Below are 18,201 nucleotides of genomic sequence, written 5' to 3'. Positions count from 1 at the left end.
ATTGTCAACTTTATACATTATATATTATATATACATATACTTTTAATATATAGACGGAGAAGCACCAGACAAACAAGAAAAGAGAAAATACCTAATAACTTGAACTACAGAAAAGAATATCATATTGTGGGTATCCTACCAACATGGATGCTAGTCCTTCATGATTCTTTTTAGAGGTAGTTTAATAAAATTTTGCAAGAGTTCCTGTGCTCAGTTTGCTAACAAAGGATCAGCTCCAGATTATCCCTACTTATCCCAGTTGCCTTCTCTAATACCTCCTTTAACACTCAGTCTTAGAAAAGTAGATGGTACACTTTGCCCAGCTTCTCAAGAGAGAAGGCCAACAGGCCTTAGAAAATAAGTGAAAGAAGTTGAGAACAATTCACCCATTTTATAACAGTACAAACAGATGTTCTATAATAATCCCCCTCATAAGCATAAGTGATATGAAACAAATAACAAGAAATACCAAGAAAAAATATAGAATTCAAACTATAAAAAATACTTCAAAGAGAATGGGAAGGAGTGACAAAGTTAATAATGAAAGATATCAGACACAAAATTCTAAAGAAATGATGACCCAAGACTATTTTTTAGTAAGAACAATTATTTTCTCTTTTAAAAAACAATGCAAGTATACGTTGAAACGTAATATATTTTACCTCTGTGTTCTTTGAACTCTCTTTTGCAAATTAGTTCTAATTTTAAAATATTATGTAATACAAAAATGTTAAGTAATTTTTTAGTTTATATTTGTATTTATTTAACATATTTTCATTGCATCTTTATGTCTACCAGGACTGACATTTTGATTATAAATTCTTAGAGCATAAATAAAATGCAATATTGCATGTATCATAATAGAAAAAATTTGCATAATTATACATTTAATAAATGAGAATATTTTTGCTCAATTTCTCTTAAGCACTTTAAAGTGCTTTACTCAGGGAATCATCTAATTTTTATTTTGCAATAAAATAATAGTGTGTGATTGTGAGCATTATACTTTTTTTAAGTTTCAAAATATTTATTATTATTTCCAGAAGCAATTAAGTAAAATGGTTTTGATATTGCTTATGTTGGCTTTCTGCATAGTCCAAACCCCATTAATGACCATGTTATTGTACTGCTTCTGGGTTTATCTAAACTTAATTGCACCAAATAATGTGTTTTTATAATACTTTGCCCAGAATACTTTCCAAAATAGTTTTAAGGTGTGAAGTACAGCAATTGAGCAGTACTATAAATAATTAACTAATTCATAGGTACAGGTTGTTTCCATTCGGCCAGACATTACAGACACTGATGACCTGGCTCCCACCCAGTATCCCCTCCCCACAATTTACAATCTCAAAAAATGAGATACCCACAGGAAACTAGCTAAATTCCATTTCATAACAGGACATGAGTAAAAATTTTAAAGAAAGTGTTATTTTAGCATTAGACAATCTTTCATTGGTCGTGAAGGCCAGACAGAGAGATGTAAGGTTAGTACCTGAACATCGTAGATGGAGCCTTGAAACTACATCAGGGTTTGGTGGTTCGGTGGAATAATTCGTTTTTCAAGAGAAACAGCATGAGCAGAAAAGAAGATCTTCATTCATGTCTATACTTAGCAGGGGATAAAGGAGGGAAAAGCAAATGACTGGAGACGGTGACCAGATATCATAAGCCCTTGAAAATCAAGTGAAGTGTAAACTTGTAAAATGACTAGAAACATTGTAATATCAGGGTGAGAGGGATTTTATCTATTCCTGAGAATCTGGAATATAAATGTGACCTTTTCCCTTAATCTTATTTGCACAACCATTCCAAAATGATTAAAATTGAAGTAACTATTAACATTTTTCAGAAACATACTTCAATGTATTATTTATTGAGCCTGATCTAATACTTTGCATCAATAATCTGAAACCTTTTAAGTATGAATATGGCTTATCTATGGTTCTCCAATGGAATATTCTCTTAGAAAGGAAAATAATTTGTTTAGGTGTTTATTAGTAATGCATCACAATACACTGTTTTTGTGTTTTTAAAATAATTTCCAAGCATGGTAACATAGATGATCATAATAAAGGAAATAGAAATAACTGAACAATAGGATAGTATTTAAACCTTCTTAAAACAGTGCTTATGAGTTAAGAATTGCTACAATAATCAATTAGTTAATTCCACTCAGAAAAGGAAAACCAAAGACATTAAATTGCACAGAGAAGCATTTGCAATGTGCCAACCATTTGTATATCACTTTAAGCAACTATTGTGCACATGTGAGGTGCACAAAATGGAAACTCAGAGTTGGTTACTTACCAAAGACTCCACTTAAAAAACTTACTGACAAACCTAAAATATTTATCAGTCGCCTTTTACCTTCTAGAAAATCTTTAATGAGGATATCGTTTAATGAGAGTATAGCAGAAGAAGAAAAAGAGGACATGAATTATAAACTCCTAAAGCCAATAAGACATAGAAAATTATCTCAAAGTGTGTTTAGAAATAAACTAAAATATGAAACACCTGCAAAACACTATAGTTAAGGTCAGGAATAGTTAAAGCATTTGTAAGAATATTATGTATTAGATTCATAATAAAAACTTTCTCAGTTTGGGAGGTAAGATATAATAATCTTATAAAACTAGAGTTTCTTTTGGCTGAAATCGGAGAAAAGGTTTTCATCAGGCTGAAGGATTTTAAAAATTCTTAAGAAAGAAAAAACAGAAAAGGGATTTGTCAAGTCTGTTTTCATAAACTTTCAAAAACAACTAATCAGGAAATAACCTTGCAATTATATCTAACACCTTAAATAAATATCCACTCCTGAAGTCTCTTTGGAATTTAATACTTTTCCTAAACTATTTTATGTTAGTTAAAATTATAATTCTGCTAGGAAGGAAATATAAATTATTAAGTTGTCAAAGTAAAACTGCATGTATAAACTCTTTAATACAGAACATATTATTATTAAATTCATGTATTCATACCTATTTGCCTTCCAATTTACATGAGATTTTTCCTAATTTTAATATACATTCATTTTAATGTATATTGATTTTACCATCTTGACAGCCATATTTGAACTTTCTAGGGTTTATTAACAAGCCTTATGTAATCTGCTTTCATTTTAAGTTGGTATTGATAAGGCCAAGGTTATAGCTCCAACTCCTGTGTGGAATAAATAACTTTGGCAGTTATCCAATGGTGCATGAAAATATGTTATTTTCACCAGTAGACAAGGTAAAATTAAAACCTGTTGTCATACTATTTATCATGTATCAGGCAAATAATTTTAAAGAACAATAGTATAGTAGTGAAATATTAATTCTCTTAAATTACTCTTGGAAACATAAATTGCCACATTTTTAAAAGTAAACTCTCAATATATATTAAAATTCATATTTCACATTGATCCAGCATCTTGAGCTTGGATGACTGTACCACAGAAATGCTAATACAAATGTGAATATATTTAATAAAATGGATGTCCAAATTGAAATATGCAAGTATTAAAATGATACCATTAAAAATAAGCAAACTAAATGTAACAACAAATATATTCAAAGGAGGAAATAATGGCAGGCTACACATCAAACAGTTAACACTGGTTTTGTAAAGGGATTAGAGATGTGAAGAAAACTAAATTTCTATTTATTCATTTATTACATATTTATTGAATTCCTACTCTGTCCCTTTTATCTCTTAAAAAAATCTCATATACATTTTTGTTATCATTTTAAGTTGATCAAATAAATAAATTACCAAGAATACCACAGATTCGTAACCCAGCTGGCTACATTGAAAATAAATGGGACCAAGGCTGTAATAATAGGCAAATTAGTGCAATCTGATCTCAATTACTAGAAAGAGTGTAAAGGATGTAAGGGTTAATCTAGGCTCTCAGCTCGCTTTTTATATTTGTTATTTTTAATGCTCTAGAATTGTCACATTAAAAAAAATGAAGTCTGTATCTGTCTTAGACATAACAATTCATTTTCTAAAAGCTTTTAGAACTCTTTGGGATCTCTGGAGCCCATTAAAGAACACTTTATCTAAACCAAATTTCTATTACACATATGGTATCTTGTTGCACATACATTCTTCTGATGCTCTGAAACATGACTAATCCATGGAGGCATGGATTAGATAACTCATTTTACATAACCCTACAGAAATAGGATTTACTGAATGGATTAAAAAATAAAACTTTCATCTTTATTTATATTAGCAAAGCTGTTGCTACATTTTGAAGACCATTCCAAACCTTCAGGATGAAAATCTGTAGGGGGTAGCTTAAAGGAATTTCCTTGAATATATTTTGAAGTTGAATCTCTTTCTTTAGCAGAAGGTAAGCCTCTTGGAACATGCTTCCAGTATTCAGAGCAGGATCTCAGCAAATCCAGTATTATTGGTCTCAGAATCTGGTGTGTTACCAGTAAATTACAAACTTGTAAATCATCTTAGCAAACAGGACTGAGGTAGAGATCAGAGATACTTAGTGGGAATTCATAATGAAAACTCAGAAGTCAATATAAGAAATTATTATTTACTATTTTATAACAACTTCATTAGATTTTACTTCCTGGATCAAATACTATAATTTTCACTCACTAGAAATTTATTAAAAAGATCAGAATTCTTTTGTTGAAATCCTCTAATTACTGTATATTACTTGAGGTTATAGATTGAAAGAAAGATCAAGGTCTTGATCTCAGTGCGCAAACACAAACTCAAAATATGTTAAATAACTTTCTTTTTTGGTTTGTAGTTTATAAAGTTTTCCATAGAAAATGTGATAGTAGGAATAGAGATGAAGATTCAGTTGTATAATGTAACTTAACTTCTATATTAAATTATATAACAACTGAAAAATTATTCAGTTTTGAGGACCTTGCAAATATTATGTTGATAATTCCATTGATTTAAAACAGGAATCAAAGCCTATGTTCTAATTTCCCTTCTAATAATTATAGAATTTTGCATAATAAGCAAAAACAAAACAAAAAGTCTTCTCTGTCTTTTTTTTTTTTTTTTTCTGGAGAAGGTAAAAACAAGTATTTCTTTGGAATTTTACTTGAAACAGAACTTTCTTCTTTCAATATATTAAGCTGTAGGTCTTAACATGTATTTAGAGCCAGGGGAAATGCCTGTGTGCCCACAGAGGCCGAGTAGACTCACCTTAGATGAATATTTGGCACAACTCAATAGGTCATTGTGATTAGTTATGAATTGAGCTATTTTTATGATGCTAAAATAAAAGTATATTTGTTTTTAAGTTTTCAAGAAAAGTTTGTGATTACCTGTTTTGGGAAAGGGAACAAATACTGAAATGGATGCTAAGAAGGAGCACATGTATCTTTAGTGAAATTTCTGAGTGATAATGATTAATTGTGTTTTGACAACTGAAATACGCAGCTAAAGCAAGAAAAGTCACTGAGGCTCAACCAACATGGCATTCTATTATCTGACTAAGCCAATATCAATTACTGGCATAAAGTGAGATAAATATAATGACTCTACTCAGAATATATGTGGTAGTAAAGTAAAACCTATATTTTGTTGACTTAAAGTTGCTAATTTACAATAATTATTGACTTTAAAAGATGTTTCATTTTTATGGATGAAAGACCTAAATGTGAGACAGGAAACCATTAAAATCTTAGGAAAGAACACAGGCAGTAACCTCTTTGACATTGGCCATAGTAATTTCTTACTAGATAGATCTCCTGAGGCAAAGAAACAAAAGCAAAAATAAACTATTGGAATTTAATCAAATAAAAAGCTTTTGCACAGCAAAGGAAACAATCAACAAAACTAAAAGGCAACCTTCAGAATGGGAGAAGATATTTGCAAATGACATATCTGATAAAAGGTTAGTATCCAAAATATATAAAGAACTTATAAAACTCAGAACCAAAATACAAATAATCCAGTTAAAAAACAGGCAGAAGATAGGAACAGACACTTCTCCAAAGAAGACATACAGATGGCTAACAGACACATGAAAACATGCTCAACATCATTGATCATCAGGGAAATACAAATCAAAACCAGAATGAGATATTATCTCACACCAGTCAGAATGGCTAAAAGTAACAATACAAGAAACAACAAGTATTGGTGACGATGTCAAGAAAGGGAACCCTCCTACATTGTTGGTGGGTTAAAAAATAGAACTACCCTAGGATCCAGCAATTGCTCTACTAAGTATTTACCCAAAGGATACAACATACTGATTTGAAGGGATACATGCACCCCAATGTTTATAGCAGCATTATCAGCAGTAGGCAAGTTATGGAAAGAGCCCAAATGTCCGTTAACTGATGAATGGATAAAGAAGATGTGGGGTGTGTGTGTGTGTGTGTGTGTGTGTGTGTGTGTGTGTTGGAATATTATCAGCCACAAAACAGAATGAAATCTTTCCATTTGCAATAACGTAGATGGAGCTAAAGAGTATTATGCTGAGCAAAATAAATCAGACAAATACCATATGATTTCACTGATGCATGGAATTTAAGAAACACAACAGATGAATATGGCAGGAGGGAAGAGAGGCAAACCAGGAAACAGGCTCTTAGCTATACAAAAATAAAAAATTAAAAAAAGGGTGAGTGGAGGTGAGGTGATTGGGAGGATGAATGGGAGGGCACTTGTGATGATGATTACTGGGAGTTTTATGTAAGTGATGAATCACTACATTCTACACCAGAAGGTAATACTACACTGTTAACTAGCTAGAATTTAATAAAAGCTTGAAAAAAAAATGAAAAAAAAAGTTTAATTTTTGTGTTACTTCAGGAAAAGCAGAAAAGTTAATGAATAGACAGTTTTAAAACTACTCAAGGAATTAATAGAAAATATATAATGAATAGGCATGCATTACCTGATAATAATATGAATTTTAGTTTCAAAACATAAACTGGTAGATGAAGATATAATAGCATGAATATATATTATGTATCTATAAACACAAAAATTAAACATAGATACTTTCACAGTCATGCTCGTTATATTGAAAGCTATTTAAAGATAAGTCATATTGACATATTAGGTAAAAAAATGAAGAATATGCCCAATATTAAAAAGAATTTATATGGAAGGGGTATAAACTAGTTTCAAAGGAGAATGTTAAAAAAAAAAAATCAGACAAAACAGACCAAATAGCTGTATGTAAATGAAGGGTGATCTGTATCAGTAAAATAGCAGATATGCTTAAAGAAGATAATTTATAAATATTTTTTAAAGCATCCTTAAGATTATTGCCTCATTTAATCATTCTATAAATATTTCAAAACATCATTTGTGGTAGGAGATGCAGAAATTGCTTCTTAAGGAAGAATATTTGAAAGCACCATTAATCCACTATATTGCCAAAGTATGAAGGCATTTCTTGTTATTTTTTCACTTCCAGATTTCTGATTTTAAAAATACAGATGGAAGTTCTAAGCAACATTACTAACTTTTGTTCTAATAGAGCAACAGAAAAGAATTCAGAGAGAAATGTTTCATAATCTATTGTACAGAAAGAACTTTGTACTCAGGATTTATAATTTGGGAAAAACTCAAAAATTGTTGCTTTCAAATACTGATGTTTGGCAAACATCAGTAATCACTTCGACAAAGTTTTTATTTAAACTTTTAATTTACATAAAGTCAAAATTAAAGAAGTGTGTTGAAAGCATTCTTATCAATTTTATGGTTTTGAAGTTTGGCTAGTGAGAACAAAACAAGTATATGCTTTTACTTAGTTAATTCTCTCTATTTTTATATTATTATTATTTGTCATGTTGCGATTTTGGAGTTTTCCTCCTCAAATATCTAAAAATAGGAAAATTAATTTTTACCTTTTAATTCATTCTCATATGATAATGATTATTTTTTTTAAAGATTTTTATTTTATTTATTTGACAGACAGAGATCACAATAGGCAGAGAGGCAGGCAGAGAGAGAGGAGGAAGCAGGCTCCCTGCTGAGCAGAGAGCCTGATGCGGGGGGCTCGATCCCAGGACCCTGGGATCATGACCTGAGCTGAAGGCAGAGGCTTTAACCCACTGAGCCACCCAGGCGCCCCTGATAATGATTATTTTTAAAGAGCCCATATTTTTGTGAGAAAACTGTCGTGAAAATTATAAATGTAAATGCATTTGTTAAAGGTTATTAGTTTAATCTTATGAATGCTAGGAACCAAAATAACTCTGTAGATATATAGGAAAAGAAATAAGTCATAAAAGAATGAAAAGGTTCAGATAAAATGTTTATAATTAGAAAACTCAGTTATTGTAAGAATTAATAAAATAATCCAATACTGTCACTACTTATTAGTTTAAATATCTACAACAGAAATAAAACTAAAACATAAGCAATTGGAAATACTTATGATAGAAACTGAATTTTCACATTATCTGGAAACTAATTTTAAATAAAATTATGATTCTCATGGAGAAACCTTTTAATGACAATTCTAAAAAAAAGTTCTAAATATTTAAAGAGTTATATAGTTTTTATGAATGGAACAACTGAAATTGTAAAAGTATCAGTTCTCCCTAAATTAAATACAATCATAATATTTGGATGTAATGGCTACAGAACTTAACATGCTATTCTAAAATTTATATAGGCCAATAAAGAAATCAACTTCCGAGAATAATTGAAGAGTGCTCACTCAAAACATTGAGATATCCTGCAGAAATGTGAGAAACAATAGACTATCAGGAATAAAGAGCTAAGTGATAGATCCAGGTATAAACAGATTGATAAAGCTAATACCAATAATAGTATGTCACATACAAAATTGAATTATAGATATATTAAAGCCCTAAATGTTAAATTTTAAGTAATTGTTTTTTTGTAACAGAACGGGAGGTGACTTTATTTTGCTTTTGAGAGAAAGAGTGCACGTGCATGAACATGGGGGATGGGCAGAAAGAAAGGGAGAGCAAGAATCTTAAGCAGGCTCCATGCTTAGCAAGGGAGCCCCACACAGGGCTCAGTTTCACCACCCTGATGTCATGACTTGAGCTGAAATCAAGAGTTGGGTACTTAACTGACTAAACCATCCAGGCACCCCTAGAGGTGACTTTCTTAAATAAGACTTATAATTTTTTTTTTTTAAAAAGAGCATATTAATCAAAATTAAGAATTTCTTTTCAGGGGCGCCTGGATGGCTCAGTGGTTAAGCATCTGACTTCAGCTCAGGTCGTGATCCCAGGGTCCTGGGATTGAGCCCCGCATCAGGCTCCCTACTCGGCGGGAAGCCTGCTTTTCCCTCTCCCACTCCCCTGCTTGTGTTCCCTCTCTAGCTGTATCTCTCTCTGTCAAATAAATAAATAAAATCTTTTAAAAAAAAATTTCATTTCAGTAAAGAACACCATAGACATGGTTACCAGAGTTGACAGACCAAGAGAAACACTTTATAATTTTTGAACACAAAATTTCATAAAAGGAACTCTTGAAAATCAACAATATCAAAAGCAAAGAACAAGATGTCTAATTAAAAGTAAGTGAACATATGAAGAAATAATTCATTGAAAGCAAAATTGAATGGTTAACATATATATGAAGAGATGTTTAAAATTACTGATTAAGTGGAAAATGTAAATTACAACAAATAGATAATACTTTACAACCAGAAGATTAGCAAGAATTAGAAATAAAGCAATGATTTTGATAATAGAATTCATAGTACTGCTGGTGATAGTATAGAATTACTACATATTCCTGAAAGCAGTCTGGAAATATTTAGCAAAATATGAATGAATGATCTATGAACTATGGTCCAGTTGCTCAAATTTATATATAACTTATTTATATATAATTATATATAAAATATTATGTAATATGTAGTATATATTTATATCTATAAATATATTTTATTAGACAAATTGTAGACCAAAGAATTACAGACACTGTAGGTATTTAATACTAGAGGAAAAAATAATGGTAAATGAATCCATCTCTAAAACACCATGTGGAGTTTAAAAGGAAAACATTGGATGCACATATAATATGAACAGATTCCCCAAACGCAAGTAGGTAAATCAAGAAGTTCCACCTCTAGGGGCGCCTGGGTGGCTCAGTGGGTTAAAGCCTCTGCCTTCAGCTCAGGTCACGATCTCAGGGTCCTGGGATCAAGTCCTGCATCGGGCTCTTTGCTCAGCGGGGGGCCTGCTTCCTCCTCTCTCTCTCTGCCTGCCTGTCTGCCTGCTTGTGATCTCTCTCTCTCTGTCAAATAAATAAATAAAATCTTTAAAAAATAATAATATATTAAAAAGAAAAAAAGAAAAGAAGTTCCACCTCTAGCAATGAATAACCAGTTCTTATTAACTTGCCCTTCCATGAGCAACAACTATAAACTTTAAGGGAGAAAAATCTACCTGAAGTCACTGGAAAGTGAAAAATAGCTAATATATATTGAAGAGAGTTGACATCAGGAAAGGGGAAAGGAAAGAGGAAATAGCCCTGGAGAGCTTTCTCACTTAAAGGCAAGCAAAAATGTCAAAATTATGGAGAGAACACCTGCGGATTTACTGGCTTAAAGAACCAGGTAGCTTAACCATAGCAACTGGAAAGGGAGGTGAGAAATCCCAGCTAGAATTGAAGGAGCTCAGCTATGGTAGAAAAAACTGAACTGAGATTCAGTTTTGGAATTAAGCTCAGTCATGTTAACTGACTACTAAAACAAAAAGACTAATTCTCTTCTTATATTCAGGAATATAACAACCTAAATACTGTATCTCTACAATGTGTCATTGATAACATTAAAGATCTAATCCAAAATAATTGGAATATAAAGAAAGAGAAGATGTGATCAGCAGTCAAGATTAAAGGCAGTTGAGACACACCGTGAGATCATTTGATGTTGAAATTAGCAGATGACATTTTTAAAGTAGTTACTACAGCTATGCTCAAGGGTATAAAAGGAACTATGCTCATAGTAAGTGTAAAAGAAAAAACCACCAGAGAAATAAAACCACAAAAAATATCAAATAAATTACACAGTTGAGAAACATTATATCCAAAAGTGAAAAAAAAAAAAAATCACTGGCAGGGCTTAACAAAGGATTGAAGATTTCAAAATAAAATCTAAGGAATTTAATGATAAATCAATAGAAATTACCAATTGCAAAAGACAAAAATAAAAAAAAATAAAAAAAAAAAAGAAAAGAAAATGAACAAAATCTGGAGGACCTGTGAAATAATGTCAAAGTTTAGGTATATAATTTAGACAGTGAAAGAAATAAGGGATAAAATGAATCAGGAAGATATTTGAAAGAGTAATGGTTAAAATATCCAATATCTTGTGAAAGACAAAAGTTTACACACTCCTCTAGTTCATTGAGCCTATTACAAGAGTACGAAAAACCCCCACATCTATATGCATCATATTAGAACTGATATAAACTAAGTATATAGAGAAACTCATGAAAGCAGCTAAAGAAATGCATTACATAGAAAAGAACATTTATTCAAATTACCAGAAACAATGGAAGGTGGAGTAGAACAACATCTTTGAAGTGCTGAATGAAATAGAAACAAAGATATTTTCAGAAAAAATTATCTCATCACATGAAAACACTTTACCCCTGAATATTGAATATGTTGAAGATGGCCTTCAGGCCAGAAGGAAATAATACCAAGTTATAAGTCACATTTTTCATAAAGGAATCAAGGGCACTGGGAAATACAAACATGAGAGAAAATATAAAATATATTTTGCAGTTTTCAATATCTTTGAAGTACATATGAATTTAAAGAAAAAATATAACATTCTTGATTTCTAATCCATGTATATTAAAGCTAAGCAGACTGTTTGAAGTTAAGGATGAATATTCATCAACCACTAAATAATCTATGAGCTAAAGCTTAAATAGCAATAGACAAAATGAAATTCTATAATATAGTCAGTCCAAAAGAAGACAGGAACAGAGCAAGAGAAATCAGAGTAGATAAAGTGAAATGCATACTACAGTAAAAACAGTTCAAAAACTTTTTTTTAAAGTACTTATATAGCAAGTCACTCTTTCCTATGTATTTTACCAGATACATACATGTACCAGCAAATATAGCTATGGAGGTACATGATAATAGGGACCAAAAGGTAAATAATAAAATAAAAGAGAGGATTACAGGAACGAATGATTAACTCAATGCATTTGAGGTTTAACAGCAACAACAAAAAAAGTTATATACCTGAAATCAAAATAAGAATTCATCATAAAATTAATATTGTAATAGGTATGTAATACAAAGATACCTTTATAATTATTGGGAAGGAATAAAAGAATGTTGGCTAAATATAAAATTTACATGTTACTTAGTACCTCTTTTGGTATCTTCATGATGTATAAAACATGCCTCCACTACTTGATTAGGACAGAGTGTCCTCCAAATTACTGGAATAGACTATGGAAAGTTACACTTCTCTCTAGACCAAAAGACAGAAAATGGAGTATCATTACTGAAAGTCCAAAGGCAGAAACAATAACACAGTAGTATAGTGACACAAGTAACAGTAAGAAAAATAAGTTTCAGCCTTAACATATGATCTGAAAACTTAGTAGACTACTTACATGAAACAAAATCAAACTGGAATGCAAAAGTACCATTAAAATAATGAGAGCCGGGGAGAGGAGTCAAGATGGCGGAGAAGTAGCAGGCTGAGACTACTTCAGGTAGCAGGAGATCAGCTAGATAGCTTATCTAAAGATTGCAAACACCTACAAATACAATGGGAGATTGAAGAGAAGGAGAAAAGCAATTCTAGAAACAGAAAAGCAACCACTTTCTGAAAGGTAGGACTGGCAGAGAAGTGAATCCAAAGCGATGGGAGGATAGACCGTGGGGGGAGGGGCCGGCTCCCAGCAAGTGGCGGAGCAATGGAGCACAAATTCAGGACTTTCAAAAGTCTGTTCTGCTGAGGGACATCGTTCCAGAGGCTTAACCGGGGTGAAGCCCACGCGGGGTCAGAGGTGGCTTCAGGTCCCACAGGGTCACAGAAGGATCGGGGGTGTCTGAGGGTCGCAGAGCTTGCAAGTATTAGAACGGGGAAGCCAGCTACAGAGACAGAGCAGAGAAGTGAGCTCTCAGCTCGGGGTTACCTTGAACCGGTCACAGGCTCGGTCAGCTCAGAGTGTGGCCGGAGGCCAGGGTGAAGGGAGTAATTGGGCACTGTTCTCTGAGGGCACACTGAGGAGTGGGGCCCCGAGCTCTCGGCTCCTCCAGGCCGGAGACTGGGAGGCCACCATCTTCATTCCCGTCCTCCGGAACTCTACGGAAAGTGCTCAGGGAACAAAAGCTCCCAAAAGCAAACCCGAGCGGATTACTCAGCCCAGTTCCTGGTAAGGGCGGTGCAACTCCGCCTGGGGCAAAGACACTTGAGAATCACTACAACAGGCCCCTCCCCCAGAAGATCAACAAGAAAACCAGCCAGGACCAAGTTCACCTACGAAGGAGTGCAGGTTCAATACCAATGAGAGCAGCGGAATTCCAGAGAAGGAGAAAGCAAAGCACGGAACTCATGGCTTTCTCCCCATGATTCTTTAGCCTTGCAGTTAATTTAATTTTTTTCTTTTTGAATTTTTTTTTCTCTTCTTCTGCTTAATTTTTTTAACTTTTACCCTTTTCCTTTTTAACGTTATTTAACTAGTTTGTCTAATATATATATATTTTTTCCTTTTTATATTTTTTCTTTATTTGTATTCTTTTTTTTAATTGTTTCTTTTTTTTTTTCTGAACCTATTTTTATCCCCTTTCTTCCCCCTCATGATTTGGGATCTCTTCAGACTTAGTTAAAGCATATTTTCCTGGGGTTGTTGCCACCATTTGAGTATTTTACTTGCTCCTTCATATACTCTTATCTGGACAAAATGACAAGGCAGAAAAATTCACCACAAAAAAAAGAACAAGAGGCAGTACCGAAGGCTAGGGACCTAATCAATACAGACACTGGTAATATGTCAGATCCAGAGTTCAGAATGATGATTCTCAAGGTTCTAGCCACGTTCGAAAAAGGCATGGAAGATATAAGAGAAACCCTCTTGGGAGATATAAAAGCCCTTTCTGGAGAAATAAAAGAACTAAAATCTAACCAAGTTGAAATCAAAAAAGCTATTAATGAGGGGCAATCAAAAATGGAGGCTCTCACTGCTAGGATAAATGAGGCAGAAGAAAGAATTAGCGATATAGAAGACCAAATGACAGAGAATAAAGAAGCTGAGCAAAAGAGGGACAAACAGCTACTGGACCACGAGGGGAGAATTTGGAAGATAAGTGACACCATAAGATGAAACAACATTAGAATAATTGGGATTCCAGAAGAAGAAGAAAGAGAGAGGGGAACAGAAGGTATACTGGAGAAAATTATTGGAGAGAATTTTCCCAATATGGCAAAGGGAACAAGCATCAAAATCCAGGAGGTGCAGAGAACCCTCCTCAAAATCAATAAGAATAGGTCCACACACCATCACCTAACAGTAAAATTTACAAGGCTTAGTGACAAAGAGAAAATCCTGAAAGCAGCCTGGGAAAAGAAGTCTGTAACAGACAATGGTAAAAATATGAGATTGGCAGCAGACTTATCCACAGAGACCTGGCAGGCCAGAAAGAGCTGGCATGATATATTCAGAGCACTAAACGAGAAAAACATGCAGCCAAGAATACTATATACAGCTAGGCTATCATTGAAAATAGAAGGAGAGATTAAAAGCTTCCAGGACAAACAAAAACTGAAAGAATTTGCAAACACCAAACCAGCTCTACAGGAAATATTGAAAGGGGTCCTCTAAGCAAAGAGAGACCGTAAAAGTAGTAGATCAGAAAGGAACAGAGACAATATACAATAAAAGTCACCTTACAGGCAATACAATGGCACTAAATTCACATTTCTCAGTAGTTAACCTGAATGTTAATGGGCTGAATGCCCCAATCAAAAGACACAGGGTATCAGAATGGATAAAAAAACAAAATCCATCTATATGTTGCCTGCAAGAAACTCATTTTAAAACCGAAGACACCTCCAGATTTAAAGTGAGGGCATGGAAAACAATTTACCATGCTAATGGACATCAGAAGAAAGCAGGAGTGGCAATCCTTCTATCAGATCAATTAGATTTTAAGCCAAAGACTATAATAAGAGATGAGGAAGGACACTATATCATACTCAAATGATCTGTCCAACAAGAAGATCTAACAATTTTAAATATCTATGCCCCTAACGTGGGAGCAGCCAACTATTTAAACCAATTAATAACAAAAAGAAACACATCAACAATAATACAATAATCGTAGGGGACTTTAACACTCCCCTCACTGAAATGGACAGATCATCCAAGCAAAAGAACAACAAGGAAATAAAGGCCTTAAATGACACACTGGACCAGATGGACATGACAGATATATTCAGAACATTTCATCCCAAAGCAACAGAATACACATTCTTCTCTAGTGCACATGGAACATTCTCCAGAATAGATCACATCCTCAGTCCTAAATCAGGTCTCAACCGGTATCAAAAGATTGGGATCATTCCCTGCATATTTTCAGAACACAATGCTCTGAAGTTAGAACTCAATCACAAGGGGAAATTTGGAAAGAACCCAAATACATAGAGACTAAACAGCATCCTTCTAAAGTCTGAATGGGTCAACCAGGAAATTAAAGAAGAATTGAAAAAATTCATGGAAACAAATGATAATGAAAACACAATGGTTCAAAATCTGTGGGACACAACAAAGGCAGTCCTGAGAGGAAAATACATAGCGGTACAAGCCTTTCTCAAGAAGCAAGAAAGGTCTCAGGCACACAACCTAACCTTACACCTAAAGGAGCTGGAGAAAGAACAAGAAAGAAAGCCTAAACCCAGCAGGAGAAGAGAAATCATAAAGATCAGAGCAGAAACCAATGAAATAGAAACCAAAAAAACAATAGAACAAATCAACAAAACTAGGAGCTGGTTCTTTGAAAGAATTAATAAGATTGATAAACCCCTGGCCAGATTTATCAAAAAGAAAAGATAAGGAGCCAAATAAATAAAATCATGAATGAAAGAGGAGAGATCACAACTAACACCAAAGAAATATAGACAATTATAAGAACATACTATGAGCAACTCTAGGCCAACAAATTTGACAATCTAGAAGAAATGGATGCATTCCTAGAGACATATAAACTACCACAACTGAACCAGGAAGAAATAGAAAGCCTGAATAGACCCATAACCAGTAAGGAGATTGAAACAGTCATCAAAAATCTCCAAACAAACAAAAGCCCAGGGCCAGACGGCTTCCCGGGGAATTCTACCAAACATTTAAAGAAGAACTAATTCCTATTCTCCTGAAACTGTTCCAAAAAATAGAAATGGAAGGAAAACTTCCAAACTCATTTTATGAGGTCAGCATCACCTTGATCCCCAAACCAGACAAGGATCCCATCAAAAAAGAGAACTACAGACCAATATCCTTGATGAACACAGATGCAAAAATTCTCACCAAAATAATAGCTATTAGGATTCAACAGTACATTAAAAGGATTATTCACCACGACCAAGTGGGATTTATTCCAGTGCTGCGATGTTGGTTCAACATCTGCAAATCAATCAATGTGATACAACACATTAATAAAAGAAAGAACAAGAACCATATGATACTCTAATAGGTGCTGAAAAAGCATTTGACAAAGTACAGCATCCTTTCCTGATCAAAACTCTTCAAAGTGTAGGGATAGAGGGCACATACCTCAATATTATCAAAGCCATCTATGAAAAACCCACCTCAAATATCATTCTCAATGGAGAAAAACTGAAAGCTTTTCCGCTAAGGTCAGGAACATGGCAGGGATGTCCGTTATCACCACTGCTATTCAACATAGTACTAGAAGTCCTAGCCTCAGCAATCAGACAGCAAAGGAAATTGAAGGCATCCAAATCAGCAAAAAAGAAGTCAAACTATCACTCTTCACAGATGATATGATACTATATGTGGAAAACCCAAAAGACTCCAAAACTGCTAGAACTTGTCCAGGAATTCAGTAAAGTGTCAGGATATAAAATCAATGCACAGAAATCAGTTGCATTTCTCTACACCAACAACAAGACAGAAGAAAAAGAAATTAAGGAGTCCATCCCATTTACAATTGTACCCAAAACTATAAGATACCTAGGAATAAACCTAACCAAAGAGACTAGGAGTCTATACACAGAAAACTATAAAGTACTCATGAAAGAACTTGAGGAAGACACAAAGAAATGGAAAAATGTTCCATGCTCCTGGATTGGAAGAATAAATATTGTGAAAATGTCTTTGCTACCTAAAGCAATCTACATATTTCATGCAATTTCTATCAAAGTACCATCCATTTTTTTCAAAGAAATGGAACAAATAATCCTAAAATTTATATGGAACCAGAAAAGACCTCGAATAGCCAAAGGAATATTGAAAATGAAAGCCAAAATTGGTGGCATCACAATTCCGGACTTCAAGCTCTATTACAAAGCTGTCATCATCAAGACAGCATGGTACTGGCACAAAAACAGACACCTAGATCAATGGAACAGAATAGAGAGCCCAGAAATAGACCCTCAACTCTACGGTCAACTAATCTTCAACAAAGCAGAAAAGAATGTCCAGTGGAAAAAAGACAGCCTCTTCAATAAATGGTGTTGTGAAAATTGGACAGCCACATGCAGAGAAATGAAATTGGACCATTTCCTTACACCACACACGAAAATAGACTCAAAATGGATGAAGAATCTCAATGTGAGAAAGGAATCCATCAAAATCCTTGAGGGGAACACAGGCAGCAACCTCTTCGACCTCAGCCTCAGCAACATCTTCCTAGGAACATCACCAAAGGCAAGGGAAGCAAGGGCAAAATTGAACTATTGGGATTTTATCAAGATCAAAAGCTTTTGCACAGCAAAGGAAACAGTTAACAAAACCAAAAGACAACTGACAGAATGGGAGAAGATATTTGCAAACGACATATCAGATAAAGGGCTAGTGTCCAAAATCTATAAAGAACTTAGCAAACTCAACACCCAAAGAACAAATAATCCAATCAAGAAATGAGCAGAAGACATGAACAGATATTTCTGCAAAGAAGACATCCAGATGGCCAACAGACACATGAAAAAGTGCTCCATATCCTCGGCATCAGGGAAATACAAATCAAAACCACAATAAGATATCACCTCACACCAGTCAGAATGGCTAA

The sequence above is a fragment of the Enhydra lutris genome, unplaced genomic scaffold (assembly GCF_002288905.1).
Source record: "Enhydra lutris kenyoni isolate GAN:26980312 unplaced genomic scaffold, ASM228890v2 scaffoldscaffold2, whole genome shotgun sequence".
NCBI lineage: Eukaryota > Metazoa > Chordata > Mammalia > Carnivora > Mustelidae > Enhydra > Enhydra lutris.
This window is presented reverse-complemented; position numbering follows the sequence as displayed.